At 51.4% G+C, this 16805-nt stretch overlaps 1 protein-coding gene and 1 long non-coding RNA gene across 8 annotated transcripts in view; one reads left to right on the top strand and one right to left on the bottom strand.

Moving 5' to 3' along the window:
- TOX2 (TOX high mobility group box family member 2) overlaps positions 1 to 16805 on the top strand; it is a 168647-nt gene that overhangs the window by 39133 nt on the left and 112709 nt on the right. Inside the window, exon 1 of one of the 7 annotated variants that reach the window (XM_067307851.1) lies at positions 15688 to 15705. The exons of the other annotated variants lie outside the window; for them this stretch is intronic. The gene's annotated coding sequence lies outside the window, so the exon portion shown is untranslated. Of the gene's footprint in view, positions 1 to 15687; positions 15706 to 16805 lie in introns of those variants that run through there. 7 annotated transcript variants of the gene reach the window in all.
- On the bottom strand, positions 10150 to 14176 carry LOC136993610 (uncharacterized). Its single transcript, XR_010886001.1, has 3 exons — positions 13479 to 14176; positions 12267 to 13100; positions 10150 to 10307 (listed from the first exon to the last, which is right to left on the bottom strand). It is a non-coding gene; the product is annotated as an uncharacterized lncRNA (long non-coding RNA).

Raw genomic sequence — 16805 nt, 5'->3', positions numbered from 1 at the left:
GCCAAGGCCACTCGCGCGGCTGGGGAAGTGCCGCTTCCTCTGCGCCATCACCCTCTTTCTGAACTTTTCACTGCTTTTTTTTTTCTTCTCTGCGTTCAGCCGTGTGCCAGGTAAACAGAAGCAGATGCCAGAAATTCAGATGCGTGTTCCTACAAATTAACGGGATTACCGTGGGAGCCGAGCGCAGGTAGTAAATGCGAATCCGGCGCTTTGTACACAGGCCTTGGTGTCTCCCACCGCTGGGAAGAATAAAGAGAATGGAGGACGAAAGAAACAATAATATTTTTACAGTTACTGTAACTCAGATTCAGTTTCGTATTTCATTAATTATTGTTTTGCCAGCTTAGGAGCCCAGGGAGGAAAATATTAATCACAGGTTTTGCTGAGTGCTGTTTCAGTAAGTAAATTAATTTCAGACGGGAAACTTGTTTGCGTGGATATGCCGTTTCTTCCCACCGCTGCCCTTCCCAGAACCCTGGGCCGAGCCCGATGCCGGGCTCCGCTCGCGGGGCTTTTCACCCCGGGGATTTTGGTCGCAGCATCACCATCCACTTGCAGCTCCCATTTGCCGAGCAGGACACCTCCTGCTCCGGGTGATGGTGAGCTTGCAGGCTGCTTGCTCCTCTTGCAGCCTCCCCTTTGCAAGCAAAGAGCCCCGGCTGCCCCAGAGCCTCGTGCTGCGAGTGGCCAAGGGGCCGGAGATCCGTCCACCTTCCCGCGTGGCCAGGCCCTTCCTTCTGTCCAGGGCTCTGCCAGGAGGAATCTGGGCATCTCCTGGCAAAGCAGCATGTCTGAAGTCTGTCCCTTGAGAAGAGTGGGTAGTGGGACAATTTGGAGACTTCTAGGTTTTGAGTTGTGTTTTTTTTTGTTTAGTTGGTTGATTTTTTGTTTTTTTTGTCCCTCCCCCCCCCCCCCCCCCCCCCGGCAAAAGCCAAGGCAAAGAAGTGCCTTTCGTGGCTGGGGTAGGAGGGGTGGTGAGGGTGGCAATGGACGCAGGGGTGCTCCGAAATTTCAACCTGGCCCCTGGGAAGTTTTGTCCCCAATGCTGGGGAAATCTTTTTGTTTGAGAACGTTTTGTCGTGACAATCAACTGGATAGGTTTTAGGCTGCACTCTTCGACTTTGATCTTTTAGCTGTCCTAGGCCCACACTGTGCAGTACCAGGCAGCACCTTCCTTTACTATTTTGTGGGCAACCAGTGCAGAAGTTTCTTGCCTTTGTGGTGGCCTGGGCTGCTGAATGAATGCCACAGAGTCTTTTTGTACGCGTTTTTTCCCAAGCGAAGAGTCCTTGCGCAAGCACATCACGTTGCAAATGCCTTGGGGCTGTTAATTCTGCAGTTACGTCGGCCTGTCCCGAGCAGAGCGTCCCTGGCCGGTTCCCCTGGTGGCTGCCTGCTGCCCTGGGAGGGAGCGACGGGGGGTCTGGTGATGGGCAGGCAGCCTCTGGCTGTGGGTCTTTGGGCAAATCCCTGCCAGAAGGATTCAGACCATATTAGCTCAGTGCCTTGAGCAAGCGCCACTTCTCTCGGGTGAGACGAGGGCATCTCGGAGCAGAGCGGGTGGAGCGGGTGCCCGCTGCTGTCAGGGGACAGGAGGGAGCTCTGAGAGCTGCCCACGCGTTTTCAGGTGCGTGCCGTGGCTGGAGTGGAGATTGCTTTGCCTCCAAGACACCTCCTGCAGCTCCACGAGTTTCTGGGAGGCCTTTTGGGAGAGCTCCTGGGCTGCTCCTCAGGCAGGTTCCTGCTAGCCACCTGCCTCGGCTGTTTTGCCCAGGGCCATGGATGGCATCTTGGCTGAAGATGCCTTTATGGGATCCTCAGGTTTGCAGTGACCGAATGTGATGTGCTGGGAAGTCAGGGCCAGTGCCTGCACGTGGTCCTGCCCACGCTCTCATACTCCAGACGCTTTTGGCCCTGTGCTGCAACTTCACAGGCCTGTGCAAGAGGAATCGAATGCTAGGCAGGAGAGCGTGGGATCTGCTCCTCCCATCCTCTCTCCTGATCCTTTCAGTCCAAAGTGTGGCTTTGCTCTCCAGGGGTGAAGTCACCATATGCCATGTGCCTCCCCATGCACCAGGACTGCACCAGCTCCGCTTTCGTCTGTGCATTGACATCATCGTTGTTTGCCAGCTCTTGGAGCAGGGGACGTTCCAGTGGCACATTTACATTTTTTTTGCAAATCAAAGCTAGCATTTCTTTGTCAAGGAAGAGAGCCCTGAGGTAGATCTGATTAATGGCATGCAGCACGTTCCCCCGGGGGAATATTCCTTCCCTGTCTTAAAAGCAAGTAACGGAGCTGTGTTGGTTGTGTACGGATCAGAGCAGTTACATCTCAGTTACTAAAAGCAGCCCTCCCAGGTGTTTATTTCAGGAGAGGGCTTTGCATCCTTTCTTGCTTCTGGAGCCCCTGAACCCAAACAAAAATAAATACCATCTAACTGCTCCAGCTCTGGGTTATTTCTGGCAGCTTCGCCAAGTAACTGAATTTCAGAGGGTTATAAATGTGTGTGTGTGTGTGTGTGTGTGTGTGTGTATAAAACAGTAGATCTCAGTAAGATAATCAATTATATGCAAGAGGAAACCAGAACTTTTTCCATTGGTTTTATCAGATATTGTGGTCAGTCAAGGCAATTCAAAGTAACTCTGAACCCTATTACGTTCATTCTTGCTATAATCACTCCATCTCTGTTTACCATATTCAGTTAAAGTGGCTTGTTTGCTACATCCGCTCTGCTGCCAAAATAACCTCATTTACTCTTGCAACGGCTTCTGTTGCTGCTGCTGTAGTGTTCCTGCATTGCAAATATATTCTTGGCCGCAGCACTGAGGTTTGGAATATATTGTTCTTTGAATCCTGCAGTGGAGGTGATTGGTTGGCATTTTCATTCACTTTCAAATAACATTTGAATGACAGGGCTTTTTTGGAAACATGGGCTTTGCTCTAACCTGCTGCAGGGTTGAACAGTCTTTTAGCTTGGGGCTGTTTCCTTTGGGTTTTTGTTGCTGCTGCTGCTGCTGCTGCTGTTTGTTGTTTTTACAAATTTCGTGTTCAAACAGTAAAGCCTTAAAAAAAAAAAATGCAAGTAACTACTTAATGGAAGGCTGGACCCAAAGTTGGCAGGAGTGCGTTAGAGCTGCAGCAGTAGATTAAAAGGAAGGTTTTGCCTGGATGATGTGCAACCATTAATAAACAGCACCAGCAAGCAGCCCGTGGCTTTATTGAGCTCTGCAGTTCAATTCACTTCTTCCTGCCCCTTGTTTTTGCTTTTGCCACGTGCACAAAGCTGCTGCGATGGCTCCATTTTGCATTGTGCAAGGTGTTGGGGTGAAGCCGGCTGGGATGCTGCCGTGGGGGAAAGGTGGGAAGGAAATCTGCCCCAAAATTGAGGTTTTGCCGTGCTTTCTGTCTCTTTGCTGCCGTGCACACCTTGCGCTGCTTGTTGTGGGCAGTCGGGTTGCATGGCCCCGAGCCCAGCACCTGCAGCCCTGCAGCAGCCGGCGCCGGATGCGTCCGAGGGGGAGAGCGGCAGTGAACTGCGTTCTCTCTCGGTGCAGCTCTCCAGTCCCAGCGGACCGCTTGCTGCTCTGCTTCCCATCATCATCGTACCTGGGGTGGGGGGAGCAGCTGGCACCAAGCGCAGGGACGCTGGCGCAGGCAGCGGGGTTTTGTGCATCCCCACCAGTCTGCTTGTGAGTTGGGGAGAGTCTTTTGCTGCAGCGAACGGCCTTAGGACCTAAATGATGACAGCGATGCTCAGCAAGCAGGGAAAAACCCTCCAACCAAGTCAGCCGGCCGCATCCCAGGGGAGAGCTGGAATTCCTCTGTTTTTCCCTCGAGGCCAGCAAGGTGTTCAGGCGTGGGTTTCGTTTGGTTCGGCTCACGTCTCCCCTTGCTGGGAAACTTTCCTTTTTCTAGAGAAACCCCTGTCCCCTCCTTGCTTCTTCATATGCTCTTCAGCACCCTTGAGCAGTCTCTATTTTGGTTTGAAAAGTCAACTAAATTGAAAATACTAGGTTCCTTAAAAGCAGGTTCTTTCCTTGCCCTGCTGCCGGAGCCCCAGGGTCGGGCTGTTCCCGCTGTCCTGCCTTGCTCCTGCTGGGAGCGAGCACAGGGCTCCGGGCATTGCTGAGCACTCAGCCCTCATGCCGCGACCGTTGGGCTGCTTGGGGCACCGGAGCATGTTCTTGGGTCCGTGTGGTCCTGGAAAGGGCCCTCAGACCCAAGGAGGTTTTCCCCCAAGGTGCACACAATCGTCCGCTGGAAAGGCAGAGTGTCGTCCCCTTGAAGCTCAGGAAGGAGCTGTGGGAATGCGGGCGCCCAAATAGCCTGTGGCAGGGATGGATTTACAGGGCTTACGATCTCCTACGTCTCGGTTCAGATAGCGATGTACTGCCCTGAGGTGAACCTTCTTGAAAACATTGCGCTCTTTAGCGGGTGGAAAAAAGTGGTGCAAAACTTCATGGCTATAAATCTAAAGTCAGAGGTGAATTTGTCCCCTTTGTTTTCCTGTAAGCATAATCTTCCGTTTTGATATTTTTTATTTTAGCCTGGCATACTGTGTAGTTCTGTTCTCAGTGATCAAAGACTTGATTTGTTTCACTGTGAATCATGACTCTGACCCAGCCCCGAGTGAGAAATGCATCTGAATTACAAAACTTGGAGATCTGAAACCGAAATGGTAGGACATGATTTTGCTTGCAGATGGTTTCTTCTTTCAGTCTGCATATGCGTTGGTCTTTGCCGGAGCATCTTCAAACGCTTCGCTCCTGTGCTGTGGATCAGTGTGATTTTCCCCATTTTACAAGTGGGGCAACTGACATCGTCTAGAGGAGCAGGTTTTAGGTGAGATTACAGAACGTCTGATCTCCTGCGCACGATGCGCTGCCCTTCCAGGCCACAAGGCCCTGCTGGGCTTGGGCGAATTTCTGGGTGAAAATCTATAGTTTGAGTTTTGTTAGGCCTTGCTCTTCACTGGTGTTTCACGCAGGGTGTTTCAGGGAAAACATGCCATTTCTTAGGTGGTCGTTTTCCTTTCATCGTTGTTAAACTTCTTTGCTTTTAATTTCATTAAAAAAAATGAACTACTAAAAGATGACCTACTACTTGGTGTAGTTCTGGTGTTATGTGGGAGAGAGTGAGTAGAAGCAAATTTCCCCCCAAATTAATGATTTCATAAGTCACCATTGAGTCTCTTCTCTTTTACCTCGTGTTTAAAGAGAGTCCTTTCAGCTTGTCTTCCATGAAGTGCCTCCATGTTTCAGATGTCCTTTATTGCCCCGGGGCCTTGGCTCCCATCCTGCCTTTGTTTTCCTGTATCTCCCCTTTGAGAAGGGGTGAGTGGAGCTGAATTCAGAATTTGAAGCTAGTTTGTGCTGACAGTTTGGATAACAGTATTATGGTAGTTTCTCTATTATTTGCCGGCCTGTTATTTTTGCAGTCTATCATTTTGTTATTGCTGTGCTTTCAGCAGAGGTTTTCATGCGGTGGTTGACATGAAGGTTGGTCTTATCCCTTAATGTTCAGTTAATTTAGAACCTGCTAAAGTCTAGAAGAATTTCAAGCAGTTCCTCCTAGCATGCTATTCTGTGTTTGTCAGCATGGAGTTTCTCCTGCTCTGATGTCACCTTCTTGGTTAGGTGGCTCTGAAATTCCCAAGACCTCTTTGTATGTAATTAACCTAAATAATATTTTCATCTGCAAACTTCGTTTCCCTTTGTAGCCTAATTTCCAGGTCATTAATAAAGATGCTCAGCGACAGGAGACCTGGTTAAATACTTCTGTCAGTTTGTTATTAAATTATTTCCATCTTGAGAAATGAGCACCGTGCTTGGTCTTCTAAGGCTCTTTGCCTGCTCATCAGCGTTAGACCTACATACAGTGTCACGCTGGTCTAAACCCCAGCTTAGTTAAACTGATGCACAACTCTGGGAGCTCTTCAGTCCACTGAAATCAGGCTTAGGTTGATTTAAGTTTAAGTCAATTCTTCACAAATTGACTGTGTTAGTATGAAATTTTAAATTCAACTACCATACCAATTTAAGTCAGTATAAAAAAAAGCACGTTTATTGAAACAGGCTGAACTTTGAATAGAGGTAAGTTCAAAGCTTTAGAGCTTTCTTTGTAGAGAGCTTTGTGAAGAAGCCTTGGAAAGTATTGGTGTGTCTGAGCAGCTGAATCTCCTGTAACCTCTTGGTCATTGAACTCTAGCTGTGTGAGAAGTGCCATTTCCCTTTCCAGAAATGTCATGCTGTTTTGCTTCAGTATGGGACCATCATGATTTTTCAGATGTCTCATGGGTCTGTTTCTTTCACCACCAATCTTTCTAACCCTAAGATAAGGTTTAAGTTTCACACAGGTTTGCCTTCTGAGTCTCTCTTAGGGCAGAGGTAGCGTTTGCCAACCTGGAGCCCTCCTGTTGAATAGCTGATTTTACTGGATGATTTCATACCTGTGGCTTTTTCACAGGTTCCCTTGGACCTCTTAGGTAATAACATTCATAGGTTTCAACTTCTAGCAACCAGACATTGTTTTTCCTTTGTCTGACGTGTTGAAGAGCCTGACACCAATGTCTTGATCCTCACCTAAGTATCTGCAGACTGAACAAATCTGTGCTTAGTCTTCTCTTGGGGAAGTCAGATTGCAGTCGTCGATGATTCCATGACCAGATGTGTTTTTTCCCCTATTTAGCTGTGGTTTGAGATTATTCATGAATTGTGGATACTGGAACTATGCTCAGTGCTTGTTGCTGAACCTTATCCAGAGATAACCAAGAGGCTAATTCCCACTAGGAATTTTTTCATTATACACCTGAGGTGATCCTACACTCCTGAGCTGGCTGTCAGAGCTGGACTTCTGTGGCCCCACCAGCACGTGGTGACTTGTTTCCTTTGGAATTACCTGATCCATCACCTCTTCTGCTCATTTCATCTCTGATATTCTCCTATCTTCAGTATTCAAAAAAATGCGTTTAGTACCAGTATTGCTGTTGCGCTTTGGGGGAGAGGGGGAAGGAGGACCACTGCAAATGCACTGCATCAGTGTTTTTGCGCTGCTCTTGTCTTTGGAGGGCACAGCATGGCACCGATTCTGTCACGGGTTTCCTCCTCCTGGCGTGCCTCCAGCGTGCCCGGCTTCTTCATCTCCATCACTTTGCTCTCAGTCCTCCCACTTCCCTGCTCACGATGCATCTCTTGCTGTGTTTGCTCTCCTCTCCAGGCTGAAGGCACTCTTTCTAGTAGTTCTCAGCATAGAGCTCAGCTGTGGTAAACTCCTTCATCTGGAGATGATGGAATTGGTTTTTTCTTGCGGCTTTGACCTAGTAGCTCAAGTGCTTTACTTGGAGAGGAAAAGTTAAAAATGATCTTCCTACGCTAGGGGTGCCGTAAGCTGTAGTTTAAGCTGTTGATAAAATGCTTCCCTAAATCTTGTCCTGACATAGCCGCTGGGAGGGCTGCCCTCCTCCTCCTCCTCTTCCTCTGCTAACACCTTGGATGGAAAGTGTCGTAGAAATGCAAAGCGACGTTCCTGCTGGCATCCTTTTTACTGCTGCAACCTTCTGTCTGGCTGGTGCCGCTGCCTCTTCGCAGTGATGGGATAGCAGAAACTCCCCAGGAGGGAGAAAGTGAGCCCGATTTCTGATCCCAGCTGCAAATAATTAAATCCAGTGAGGGGATCCTGCTGGGTAGGGGACCTGTTGGCTTGAGACGGAACAGGGGTTAGTGGGCAGCATGTCCCGGGCTGCTCTGAGACCTGAGAGGTGGATGGAGGGGATGGTGCAGAGCAAAATGCCGGTTTCTGTGCTGCCTGCGGTAAATATTTCCGCCCAGGCTGAAAGTAGAGCCCTGGCAGGCAGCAAAGGTAAGCGCCATTTGCACATAAAGCATTCGCTTTGGGGGTGTCTGCGTCAGCACTCGCGGCGTCCTTCAGTCCTGACCATGGACGTTGCATGTAGTTTCCGCTAGGATTTACAAAGACTAATGTATATACACAACTGTTTTTCAAGAAATGGAAACTGTGAGCTTTCTGTTGTTTGAGATTCATTATGGTTTGTTTAAAGGAACCAAACTTGTTTTCCTTCCGAGTGAGCGCCCAAGTGTCCAGTCCCGCTTACAGAGCAGAGGAGATGATTAATTCCCCTGTTTTTGTAGTCGACGGCGAAGCGGAGGCTGGTGATACGTAGCTGCCCCTGCAGCCTCCCCGGTGCTGAATTATCTCGCACAATGGAGCCCGTAATTAGGGGGAGGAGGAGGAGGAGGAGGAGGAGGTGCAGCACATGCAGCTTTAGAGGATTGCAGGGGGACAAGTTGCGGAGGAACCTGGGGAAACAAGAGAGCACGGCCAGGCGGTGCAAATGAAGTGGTTTTGCCTCTCTAGGACATGTAAACCTTTATAACGCAAACTCAAACAGGGAAAACCTTCATGGATGCGCGGGTGTTTCGCCGAAGCAGACTCAGACGCTCCTGTGCCCCGGTGCACGCAGAGGCAGAATAACTCCTGCTGCTCCCGGCGGATTCGGAGCACGGCGGCTTCTTTCTTTCTCTTGAGCAGTTGTGAGCAGTTTGGAAGGAAAAAGAAAGCTCACCTTTTATATAGGTGCAACTGAAATATGAATAAAACATAGCCACTGGAGGGCCTGAAATCCTGGCATGGCTTCCAGAATTGGGAGGTGGAGCTTTCGGTGGGAATAGCTTTCTCCTAGTAAATGCTTTTGGAGGAATCATGAGAGAGAATAATCTTGTTTACTGGTAAATGTGATTTATTTATTTATTTATTTATTTATGGTGTCTGGTTTAGACACCATGAGGACTTGAACAGACGGACCCGGTCTTGGGAACTGTGTGATTCGAAAAGATCTTGCTAGTCTTCAGAGCTGGACTTGGATATTGTCTCATGAACACCCTACGTCTTGAGGTGTAATGTCCTGATCCGTTTATCTGGGGTGGCCTCTGTCTGGTATCAGTAAAGACTCGGCTGAAAGGACGTCCTGCATTGCTTGCTCCCTTGTTCTTGCCCCAGAGAAAGATGCCGGCCAAAGGGACGTGTCCCACGCTTGCCGTATGGAGAGAGATGCCTATGAGGCCACACTTCGTGGCAGCGCTGCGTGGATTGCTGCTGCTTTGCTCGCTCTGGTCCATTGAATTGGATGTGCCTTTGGAAATACACTCCTGATCCTGTGGCTCAGGAAGAAAAAAAAATGTGTGGGATCAGTGCAGGGTACCGCTTGAGTGTGCCCGCGGGAAATGCATCTTGGCGAGGCGGGAGGCCATTGGGGACGGGACCCTGGGGTCGCTTTGGTACCGCAGGGGGCATTTCCGTGTCCGCAACAGGCAGAGGATAAAATCCATTAGCGATTGCCATGTAGGCCCACGTGAATACTGCGGGTGATACTGCTTAATACCGCTCACCGTCATTCCTTTAACAAGCATTGGCTGGATTACGTACGAGAATTGATAAATATTAAGCTGGGTGTAAGGAGTGCACTGACGCGTCAAGCACGAGCTGAACGACCGAGCCAAAGAGGAGGCATCTGCTCCGTGGACTTCTCTGCGGTTTTCCTCTTCTCGGAAAGTCCACGTCGGGCTCTTCCAGGTGGATCCTGGCCACGGCTCCGGTGCCGCGCGGTGCCTGCGGCTTTGCAGGGAGGGATGTGGTGCGTCGGAGCAGGGGGCTCCGGCGGGAGGGTCGCGGTGCTGCCGTCGGAGGTACCGGTTCACGTTTCCCTTCGCTTCGTTAGCGCAGCCGTGGCGAGGAGCGGGCTGCACCCCCGCAAACCAGAGCATCCTGCCTTGGGGTTTCCCACCCCCGCGAAGCTGGCAGCGGGCTGGTTTTGGAGAATGTTGCCAGCAGGGAAAGGGGTAGCGCGGCCCTAACTCCTGCGTGATGTGGGAATAGGGGCTCTGCGAGAAAAGGCAAAGATTGGAACTTTGCTTGAAAAAGCAGCTTTCCCGTTCTCTCTTTGTCAGCAAGAGTTAACGTGGAACAGGGCAAATAATTCCCCTCCAGAAGGAACCTAGTGGGACCTCATTTGTGAATACATGAATAGCGGTTTTGTAAATATTGCATCTGAATTTATGAATGATCTGACACCGACAGGTTGAAATGAACTCTGTAATTTTATTGTGTTAGATTTAGTAGGTCAGACATACATGCCAAGTCAAAATGACCTAGAAAACCTTTCTAGGTCAAACTATCGCTTGAAAAGTTGTCTGTTTTGAGGGCAAGGCCATGGGATTTCATGCTTACTCTGACACATTTTCCTTCTAACAGTGCAACATGAGTCTTCAGGACATGGCAGAAAATTTGTCATCTAGACTGAGAAGAGAAAAAGAAATATGAAGAAGGCTCATTTTAATTTCTTCACGTAACTAGACCTTTTACGGCCACCTCCGTTTTCCTGAGCTGGTATTTTGGATACCGTGCAGGCAGGATTTTAGGCTGGTGTTTGCCGTCCCAGTACCATTAGGTGCCCTGCTGGTTGCAGGAGTGCTAAATGCCACCCAGATACTCTTGGGTGTGTGTGTCTGGCAGGAACCAGCAGCTTGCAGGCTACTTTGGCAACCCTAAACCTTAATTATTAGCTGTTATTTGTTAGAAATAGCTTTTTTCCCCCCAAGGAAATTCAGGGAAGGCCAGTGAGGTTTACACGCAATGACTGTCTTCACTGGAGGGATGGTATCTGCTCAGAAAGCGATGCACTGGTCACCTCTGCTCTGGCCCCTTTGTACCCTGTTGTTGCATCCTTCCTTACCGGAGTACCGCATGCAGCCTCGCACCTGATCGAGGGTCCCCGTCGCTGCCTGGGGGCCTTTGCGGGCACGGGGGGGTCAGGCAGAGCTGGGCTCTGCTAGCCCGGGCGGGCAGCACGGTGGCCCGGCAGTCCCAGGAGGGTGGAGGAGGTTGGACGGGCCAAGGACCTCGACCTTGTCTTCCTGCAGCTCGCACTTGCTCTGTTCAGACCAACGCAGTCTGAACGCACGCGGTTTTTCTGCTATTAGGAGCCTTTGCTTATAATAAAAGCTTGGCCGTTGCTGTGGGTTACTCGTGAGGGCTGTGCTCGTTATACCTTTTCCTTTAATTAGCATTGCTCTCTAGTTTCCGCTTCACTTTTTATTTCTGTCCTAAGCAGAACGCGAACGTAATCGCAGCTCTGAGAAGTGAAAAGAGCTGTCGTCCCCCCCGGTTTTGGACGGACCAAGACGTCTTTTGTGTCGCAGTTACGCCCTGCAAGGCGACTGCTCGGAGCCCTGGCACTAGCGTCCGGGGCTAGCGGTTAGGCAGAAAAGAGGTGCCGCTGCCGCCTCGGCTCCCGGGACGCTCCCGACTCCAGGCGCAGCAGCGCTTGCCCGGCTCCACAGGTTTCAAACCGTTAATTCAGCCCGAACCGCGACCGACTGCGACGTAGCTTTTGCCATGCCGAAGAAGCCTGCAGTCGGAGGCTGCGGTGCCTCCTGAACAATTACAGCTCACAGCAGTCCAAATGAAAATGTTTGTTGAAAACAACATGTGCATAATTAAGGCTTAATGAGCCCTTGTCTGTTTGGAATCTGCAATTAGATTTATAATAGAAAATACTAGCAAATGCCAAATAGCTTTAAAAGAAGCTGAGATAAAAGATAATTTTGCTGCAAATCTATAGTAATACTGTAATTTAATGAGCGGGAAGTGGTGCAGCAAAAGACTGTAAAAGCTTTGGACAAGTTTGTATTGTGCGTGTTTATCTTATCTGCCCATTCCCCTGTCTATAAAGCTGTCAGTCTGGCTTTTAGCTGCTTGGAAAAAGGCAGGACTTTTCTAAAATTGGGAAGACTCCCTTTGTTTATTTGTGTTTAAGTCATTAGTTGGGCAAAGCTGCATTTTCTCTTTCTCATAAACATGCTTTAAACTTCTCGCTAGGGTTAATAATAATAATAATAATAATATCTGCAGTCAATTATTTACGGTGAGGCAGGGGCTTCGTAATCAAAGGTGCCCCTTTCTGATTAGTTCCGTTAATTTTAATGAGTTTTCAACTGCCTTTTTAAGATGCGGAGCGTTTTCAATGCGAAGGTGTGCTATTTTCACAAGTAAGCTTGAGGTCAGCTCGACGGAAATAAGCACAAGCTACCTTCTTGCCGCAACGGAGAACTTTTGCAGCACTAAAATTCGCCGGAGGGATTAATAACGACTTACGATGAACATGAATATGTCTCCAAAAAAAAATAAAAAAATAAAAAAGGAGAAGAGCTGAGATGAGGAGTGTTTGGGAGATGTGCTTTTTCTTACTAACCGGAAAGGGAGGTTGGGCATGAGGTGGTATCGGACTCGGCTGAGACGCGCGGACGGGACGGTGAGGAGCTGAGGCGGACGCGCTGTCACGGCGGGGACGTTGCGTGCGCGGCAGCCCGCAGGTGCAGAGCAGCAGCTCCGCTTTACCGAGCTCTCGCGGCGCTTACCGCATCCTCCTAGGCGGTATTTTATAACGCCGCGCGCGGAGGTTGCTTTCAGATGCGATTTTATTGCCTGTGTGAAATGTAGCGGAGTTTCGGCTTGTGTAAAAGCAGAGTTTTGGGCTTCTTGACCCTCGCACGAACCAGCGGGTTTGGGCTCCTGATTTTCCCTTGGTAAAGGAGACGGGCGCCAGCACCCCGGGCGTATTCGCCTCCCGAGGCGCTGACGTCCCGCGCGCCGAAACGCGGGTGCTCCGCGGGTTCGCCTGGCGTCGATGCCCTCACGTGCCTCCCGGGAAGATCCTTCGGCGGCAAAAACCCCGGGCTGCTCCCTGCCTCCGCGGCTGGGGAGGAGCGGGGTGCCCAACGGGGGCTCTCGGCGGCCCGGGGGGCTCATCGCCCTCTGTTTAAGGGCATAATCACAATCTTTGGTGAAAGACGACGCCGTCGGCGTAGCCACAAGGAGGCTCTGTCTGCTGCAGACAATTAGATTATTTGGGCTTAGAAAGACTAAGGTGGTTGCGCTGCCGGGGGAATAAAAGCAGATTCGCTCTTGCTCTTCCTTGCTTGTTTGCAGTGGACCTTACGGACCAGCTGGCATTGCCTAGGCAATGCGAAAAGCACTTAGAAACGATGGTCCCCGTCCCATGGAGTCTGATTCAAATAAGACAGGGCTAAATAAGAGAGGGGAAAACACAGTAAATCATATTACTGCATCAAAACTGAGCAGTTAAGACACTCCCTGATTTCCAGAATGTCGTTACAGAAATTGCGTTCTTATAGCCCTTGATTTTTGCTTTTAAAGGAAAGCATGTTTCCTTAGACTTTCTTTTTTTTTCCCCTTTTTTAAAATCATGAGCACTTCAAAACTTTTAAGGTAAAATAAGCGAAATGGATTGTAATTTGCCAGTGCGTTTTCGCAAGTCATAATATGTACCGCTGCGAGAGTTATTTGCATACGCAGTTGAGTCGAGAACCACAGAAGGTAGGTTTTTCACGGGTGCCAAATATTTGTGTGTTGGAAACTGCTAACGAAATGACTAAGGGAGAACCTCTGTGATTTTTCTCCCTCCTGAGCGCGCGCCGGTTTTGCACAACGCTCCCCCGTCTCGCAGAAGCCGATTTCGAATCTATTTGGCCGTTCTCCCTTTACGCTCTGCAACTGAAGAAGAAAAATCCTGAATCCTGGGCAGCAGATACGTGATTTTGTTGTTGTTAATAGGGCAGAATCGTCAAATAATGGAGGTGGTTAGCAAAGTACCTGCCTGTGCTCGCGGATGCGTGACCAGCACGTGCGCCCCGAGCCGTCCTTGAAGATGTTCTGCAGGTGGCCAGAAAGTCACTTTGCCTCTTGCTGAAGGACCAGCAGCGGCTGTAGAGCAAACGAATTTAAGTTACTTTCCCCCCCCCCCCCTTTTAAAGGGCAATTTAGTAGCGGTCATGATTTTTGTGAGTTATTAGAGTTTGTTAGGAGGTGTTTGGGGGCCGGGGCCTTATCCTGTACTGATGGCAGCAAGCCATCAGAATCAAAAGCTTGGCACCTGCTCTTAAGCAATTAGTAGCTTTCTGTAATTTTCACATTACGCCTTTGACGACTTTCTCCCTCTTTGCAACACACGCTTATATGTGTATTTTTAGCTAGTAGCTGGGAAAAAATAAGCAGAGATTTCCCGGATCGTCCCCCCGCGATGCGCGTGTCGAACCCGGCGTGACCACGTCAGCATGGGGCTGCTGGGGCGACAGGCGCTTCGTTTGCCCGCTCTCGTGACCCTTTCCCGTGGAAGCGGGTTGCCGCCGGACGGCGGGCGGGCGGGCAGGCGGGCGGGTGCCGCCGGGGCCCGTGTCCCAAGGAGGCGGTGTGAGGCGCCGCGTCTCCCCGGGGCCGGAGGAAGCAGCTGCTGCCGGCGGCCTCGTCGCCCCCTCCGAGTGCCCGGCGGGGAGCGCTTTCCTGCGCCGGGTCGTTCTCGCCCGACGCTCAGGCAGGTATTTGGGTCCTGCTGGGTCCCGCCTGGCCCCGGCTGCAGAGAGCTGCTGTTTTCCTGTCGACCCCGGCATCTCCGTGACAGGCTTCCAGAGCAGAACCGCGCTGGCGGCCGGGTCAGAGGCGGAGAGGCACAAGCTCTGTTTTTATCTCAACCTCCAGGTTTTATCTTGCAAAAAAAAAAAAAAAAAGAATGTCTCTAGGTGTCTCTGCCTCTCGCGCCGCTCCTTGCGTCGAGGCTCCGCGGGCGCGTTCAGATCTCCGCACGTTTCTGCCTCTCGGTTTCCTGGGAGTTGCCGGCGTTGCCGGTGCCGTGGAGCCTCGTCGCCGCGCACCGTCTGTGTTTCAGGCCGTCCGCAGCCGGGCCGGTGCCAGGAGGCGCGCTGCCCTCGTTCCCCTTCCTCCTCCCCAGCGGCGCCCGCGGCGCTGGACGAGCTCCCCGCGGCCGCGCTCGCGATTCCTCAGCTGCTAGCGGGGACGGCCCCGTTCGGCGAGAGCGCTGGGTGTTTTGGCAGATAGACTCCGCCGGCACCTGCCGAAGCGCGATAAACAACGCAGGATGTGCTGCTTGTTCGGTTTCGGAAAGGAAGCGCCGTGCCTAAGGCTCGGAGCCGCCCGGGCGCGATGGTATCGCGCGAGATAAGCGGCGCCGAGCGTGGTCAGCGGCGGCCGGGAGGGCGCGGAGCTGGGACGGGGCCGGCTCGGGGACGGAGACGCGGTGCGGAGCCCCTCAGCCCTTGCGGCGTTCGCACGTCTGCCCTCGGCTCGGTTGCCGTGTTCGGGGTGGCCCGGCCGCGTTCGGGTCCCCCGCAGCTGCCGGGCTCTGGCGCCCCGTCCCTCGGCGGAGCAGGAGGACCGGGACGCGGCGCGTGCAGAGCGCCGGCACGGCCCCTTTCCATGCCAGGCTGCTCGGCAGCCTCGGAGCAGGAAGCTAAATGCGACTGTCGGAGTCCGATGGAAGCGTATCGGATCAAAGCCTGCCCTCGGGGCCAACCTGTGGCTTGGAGAAGCCAAACCCGGCACGTGGTCCAGCTGCAAGCAAGAGCGACAGCTGGGCTTTCGATCAACGGCGTAGTTCTCTGAGCGTCGTCCTTCCCCCTCGCTCAGCCTGGGAGGAGGAGAGGAGGATGGACGGCGGATCAGTCGGCTTCGCCCCCCCTGCGGTCTGTGCTGCTCTCGCTGCTTCTCGGAGCCGCGCGTGAAAGGGTTAAGCGGAATTTTGATCTCTGCAATATTTTCATGCTTATACATTCTGTTTCTCATTTCCATGACAAAGCTGGTAGGAAGAGCAGAATAAGGTACAGAATTTGCAGTGCAATTTTAAGACTGTAATGAGAACAGAAAATAGTAGGGGGAGAAGAATCGTAATTAGAATATGAAATGGGGGGAAAAAAAAAATTAATCTATTTCCATGTCAGCCTTGAAACTAAATTCTGCTGCTCCCCATAGCTTTCCGTGGACGAGATTTTTTTTTTTAATTTTTTTTTTTGTGAAGAACTTGAACTCTTTTGCAGGTTCTGAAAGGTCCAGCTAAATGAGTTTTAAGCCCTCTTTCCCCTCCCATAATGTAATAACAATAATAGCGTGCAGCATTCACGGAAAACCAGCCCGTCCCTTAGCTAAATGAATGCCCGCGTACTGGCAGCGTTCGAGAGCTCTGACCCCAGGCGCAGCGGAATAAAAGGGGATGCGGGAGATGCGCCCGGCATGGGAGCCCGTTCCCCCAGGCAAGGCTGGCCCCGTGGAGCAGCGATTCCCAAATTTTGCATGGTGCTCTTACAGATGGTGCCCCCGGACACGTGCTGGCGGGGAGGGAGTTTTTGAGGCCTTTTCTCAGCTTTTGGTGGCTCTGCCGAGGCCCCTTGTCCCCGGCGGTGCCACCCCACGCAGCAGCTCCTGCTCGGGGCCGGCACAGGCGCCGTGCGAAAGGTGCTGAGCGCGGGGTCGCGCCATCCCCGCGTCTCACCGGCACAAATGGCCCAGGATGCTCCCGCTTGGGTGGCCTGAGTCAAAGCCCCATGCAAAGCAGGGCTGGCCCCATCGGGTCGCTCAGCACCGTGTCTAGCTCAGGGCTGGACACCTCCAAGGCTGGAGAGCCCACAAGCTCTCTGGTCTGATATTTGACCACCCGCATGGTGAAAAAGTTTTTCCTAATATCCCATTGGAACATATCTATCTGCACAGCTTCTGACCGTCTGCAGTTCAGCATCATCCTGAACTCAAGGCTTTGGATTTACCGGTCCCCTCTAATTTGTCCAGTTGCTATTTTGAATCCTTTTACGCCGCAGCATCCCGCAGCAATAAGTTTTGCTGTTCAGTTGGATGCTATGTGAAGAACCTCTTTTTGTTTGGTATTTAATTCCACCGTTAATAATTTCAGTGTCTTCCCCCTTGTTTG

Source organism: Apteryx mantelli, chromosome 18, assembly GCF_036417845.1.
Source record: "Apteryx mantelli isolate bAptMan1 chromosome 18, bAptMan1.hap1, whole genome shotgun sequence".
Taxonomy (NCBI): domain Eukaryota; kingdom Metazoa; phylum Chordata; class Aves; order Apterygiformes; family Apterygidae; genus Apteryx; species Apteryx mantelli.
Note: the sequence above shows the minus strand (reverse complement) of the source record. Positions and strands in the feature narration are given on the sequence as shown.